Source organism: Buceros rhinoceros, unplaced genomic scaffold (genome assembly GCF_000710305.1).
Source record: "Buceros rhinoceros silvestris isolate BGI_N320 unplaced genomic scaffold, ASM71030v1 scaffold5050, whole genome shotgun sequence".
Taxonomy (NCBI): domain Eukaryota; kingdom Metazoa; phylum Chordata; class Aves; order Bucerotiformes; family Bucerotidae; genus Buceros; species Buceros rhinoceros.
In genome coordinates, this window is record NW_010388909.1 from 4823 (window position 1) to 10021 (window position 5199).

The window sequence follows — 5199 nt, forward strand, 5'->3', positions numbered from 1 at the left end:
GATGGATCTGTGCAAAGGTCCGTGAGCTCTGCCGTGAATGCGCTTCTGAATCAGGTCTGTGCTGTGCTCGTGCAGTTTATAGCCATGACGGGCTGAGCTCAGGTCTAAATGCGTAAATCCACACAGATACAGCCTTGTCACCACCCCCAGTTCTCGACAGGCATGTCAGCAGGGAGCCTGGCAGCTAACTGGGGAACCGCCACTTCTCTCTTGTTCTGCAGTAATTTCCCCTCAACATGCACTTCTCCTCCTCCCCCTCCTTCTTCTTCCAGCACTTTTTCCACCACTCCCTTGCCATTATGTGCTATTAAGCTATTAGTACTAGTAGCAAAGACACAAAAAAAAAAAAAACCAAACCCTGATCTTTGCTGATTGACGTTTCTTGCTGCTGCGTAGGCAAATCACAGCCACAGCTTATTAGAGGACATCAAATCAGGCCCTTAATAGCTGTTATATTTCTCCTTCTGTTAACCACTGCTCTCTCCCTTCACGCAATGCTTCTGAAGGATAAGACTTTGTACTCTTTCTCACGCAAGGGGGGTAATGAGAGGTGCAAGACCCAAAGTCATACAAGACAACTATGATTTGTCTGGTTGTCCTGAGGAGGTGTCCATGACCCCGAGGCTAAGTCCTCTAGTCTAGTGTTATATGAGCAGTTTTAGCGTAGGTGAAGCTCTCCCCCAGACTGCAGGCCACTTTCCCATACACAGGCTGCGGACTTTAGGTACCAGCACATATGCTGTGGGCAGTGGAAGTGGATTAGTCTGTCCGCTTTCTAGCCAGAAGACCTTTATATTTCTGCTCAGCAGAGAAAGGGAAAGAATGGTTTAGCCATGCTAAACCTCCCTCCTTGGAGAGAAGCTTCCAGACACATTCTTAGACCTGACACCTTCCCCACCAGCTCATGCAGCCCTTTCAGATCCAGCAGTGTCTCCCCTCGCTCTTACGTCCACATCAGCATCAGCCATACCTCTCCTCTTCAACCCTCTGTTTCTGGTTAGCTGCAGTCTTTATAATTCCCAGCTACTCTTCTCATGAACCCTTTGCCAATAAAACTTAATCAGTGCCATTTTTATTCTTTATAATGTTCTTCAATATTTGTATAGTTGAAGGCATCTGCACCCGATAGCATTTCTTACCCTCTCAAACAATACTGCTGGAGGCAGCTTGTGGTTTTTTGGTTTTATATTGGTTGGTTGGTTGGTTTTTTTGTTTTGTTTTGTTTCGTTTCGTTTCTAGCTATCATGTTCAGGTCAATGTGGTCCAAGTGCAGTTTAGATTTGATTACACGACATAGCCCTTTGGACTATTCAAATCACATGGTAAACAGCCTTCTCAAAAGCATCTTAAAAAGTCTTCCTGTACATGTGCAAATCAGTGTATTGGTATGTGAACATTTGGCATAGACAGCTTCATTCTTTTTTAATGTCACTATGTCGGTACCACCCCGAATGTGTGAAGTTAACTATGCAGCAAATTACAAAATTATTAGTGCCTTGGATTTGTGAACCATTATAAAAATCAAGGAGAATAAGAAACATTAACAAGTATTTTGTTTCAGCTTTCGAAACAGGAGGATTATATTGGAGAAAGTCCTAATTTAAATGACCCCGTTTTTGGCTCATTGGCTTTACTCTACAAACCATTAATATGCAAGCGAATTTCAAGAGAATAAAGAATATTAAAAACTTAGAACTGATCTTTAAATTGTTTTCTTGTTATACACTGATAATATAAATGATGTTCCACTGCGATACAGGGTCACAGGCAGGATGATTTTGTGCTTGAAAAGAACAAGACACGTTTAGAAGCAGTGTCTCACAAAGCACCAAAGTCCTGTGGTCTAGGTTGTTGATTTATAGTTATATCTCCTACACTCTGGTGTGTGCAGAAGGTAGTTAAGACCAAATCACAGGGAAGTTGCATCTGCAACACGACAGATGATTTGCTATATTGGATGTATTAATAAACCAAAACTGAGAACAGCTGCAAGACAAGACAAATAAAGAGATATTTTTACTAGTGAACTCTTCAGAAGTTGCAGGAGCACTGAATCCACCATCTACTAACAACACAATTGTTTGCAGCATCTGTTACACGTGAGACAACTAACCAAAACACTGTCAGGAAAATATTTGCAACTTGGGGCTTGGGGGAATATAAAATCCTCGAAATAGATGAGACTCTATGAGCATCCAATCCATCCCAGCTCCTTCTGAGTACTGTTACACCTGTTGGGACAAATTCTTTTCTCACATCTGCTTCTGCAACCTTATTATTCTCTCTCGAGCCATTGTGTTTAAACAAACCAAGGAAAAAATGGGAAGTAAAGTGAGCATCTAAGCAACATTATTTCTATGGATTTGCCACAGTTCTTATATTAAATTAGTTTCTGGTGGATGCTACAGCTGCTACCTAGAAGATCAGTCTCCTGACTTTCATTGGATTTGACAGTAATAAATGCTTCTAGCTGCAGAGTCTGGCAGGCTTAGATTAGTCTCCTTACAAGTGAAACATCACACATCAATTCAAGCTTAGGATAATTGCCCTGGTCTGCATTTACCAGAGGCTAAGAGAAAAATGTTTCATACTTGGGTAAGTGGGTATATTGGGAAAAGAAAAAAATTAAGAAAAAAATGTTGAAGCTTGGAAAATAGAAATACCTGAGTTACCACTTCTAGCATCATAGAGCAAAAGGCACCACAGTGAGATGAGACTCAGAAAACCAAATTCCTTGCTCTATAAAGTTATTCTGCTATTGATTTATGTGCATTTGTTCGTTTTCAGAGGGCTTTGTTTGTTTTCTTGCTTCTCTGAAATACATTAAAATCTTTTTGGAAAGCCAACTGATCAGCTGTACAAGGCAGCTTTCCAAAGTAGAGTCATCTTCCAAAGCCTATTGAAATCGAAAGGCCCTCATGTATTTACCTTGTCCAGCATAAATATAGATCTGGTCTTTCTTTATTTGGAGACTGTCCCATATAATTAGTTGCTTCAGGCAGTGCAGTCACTTGGGTGTTCAGTCCAAATGGTCTTACTTCTTTTCCCTCAGAATAACATATACTATGTTGAAAACCATTAGAAAGAGTATAAAACAGTCCAGGAAATTCAACTGGACCAGCTTGAAATGTAGAATCAGAGAATGTTTTGGGTTGAAAGGGACCTTTCAAGGTCATTCAGTCCAACCCCCCTGCAGTGAGCAGGGATATCTTCAACTCGAGCAGGTTGCTCAGAGCCCTGTCTAACCTGACCTGGAATATTTCCAGGAACAGGGCATTTACCCATCTACCTCCTTTCTGGGCAACTTGTTCCAGAGTTCCGCAACCCTCACTGTAAAAAATATCTTCCTTATATCTAGTCTAAATCTCCCCTCTTTTACTTTAAACCCATCATCGTCCCGTTACAACAAGCCCTGCTTAAAAGATTGTCTCCATCTTTCTTATAGGACGCCTTTAAGCACTGAGAGGCTGTAATAAAGTCTCCCACATAACTACACACCCCTTTCTGCAATCCCCTTACTTGTGGAATTGCTATTGAAATGCATCAGAGTGATGATGGATCACATGGTTTGTCTTACCAAGTATTAACTGAGGGGGATCTTATTTCCAATAGAAATCTTTCAAAGGTTCTAACCTTTCCTTCAGGAAAGAAGCTAGCAAATGAGTTATGGGTAGTAATGAGGGCTGCAGAGAAAACAAACTATTTGGTGAAAAAAAGACATAATTCTTACCCTGCTGATTTTTCCATATCCTTTTAAAAAAATGAACTATTACAATTTTTTCTCTGCAAGAAAATGCAAGCTCCAGTCAGTCACTTGCCAGCTGCTGGGCCAGGTATTATATTCACATGAACAATTAAGTTTGCTTGAATAAAGCAAGCTCCTTCAGCTCCATAAAAAATTGATCCGGATCTTTACCTTAAGTACATCAGCCACCCTCTTACATTCTGAGGACATTTATACTGGAAAGTATGCGTTTCTGTAGACTGCTTGCGTTTTGACGAGGTGGTACTTTCTGGCAGAAAAGATGTCTTCAGTTATCTAGCCAGCTCTGTTAACATCTCCAGCAGCTCTGTGTGATCACTTTACTTAACACCATCCCCAGCCGTGACAGTGACATCTCCAGCTAAGTACTTGCACTGCTTAGTGTAAGTGGTACTCACAGTGCTCTGTAGATACTGAACTCAATGAGAAATGAAGTTATTTGGAATTTGTGACATTCTCTAACCAATCTCTGCACAACATTGTGCAAAGGTAGTTGTGGGTTTTTTCCTCTGTTGGCAATGCTGTTGTTGATTTTGTCCTTTTAGAGCTCTACTCTGGTCTCAGAGAAGTCTGTGGGTGTCTGTAATTCTTTCTGTGGCCACGTAATGCCAGTGGTGCTACTTCACACAGGTCAGAGGGCATGGGATGCTGTCACAGGGTAGTTGATGTTGCCTTAATTAGATGAACTAAGGTGCAGTGAGGTAACAGCACAGAAAGTCACAGATGGTTTTACAGAGTGGGTTTCATGAAGGGAAGTTAATAATGTGTGGAGTCTTAAAGGGATTAATGCCCAGGTGTCTTCTCTGAGTGAAGGCTCACACCGACCGCCCGAGAGAACAGACTGCATATATTAGGCACTGACTGAAGGGTGGAACTTCCCTTGTTATTAACTTACTTCGGGTTTGAGCCACTGATTGAGATGTGCAAATCCATTACTAATCCCTTAAGCTATTCTGTCCTTCTGGGTGTATTTTTGGTTTGTTTTCAAGTCAGATTTGTTGCTTAAGAATTTAGCATCTGTACTTTGGCTTTTCTGATGGCTCTAGGTCAAATTTTTTTTGACCTTCAGAAGCCTGTTTAGGAAAGTTTGGCAGCAGAATTTCCACTGAGAAAAAAGAGAGAGATGTAATCTTTAAACAGGGAGGTATTTTAGAAGGGATTATATTCCAAGAAAATGGAAGAAAACAAAAACAAAAAAAAATCCCCAAACCTATAAAAAGTTCAGGTGCAACAGTCTCCATTCTCTCTTAAAGATGCCAGGAGGTGCATTAATGAAGGTTTTATGCACTTTACAGAAGTAGTTATGCTTCTATATATACTTAGAAGTCTAGACCATAAATAAAATCCAGCCCAAGAACAGGGAAAGGACAGACTCCAGTGCCCTTTCAGCAGTTCCATCTATTTCATTCTTCACCCTGTGCCCATCACAACATTCC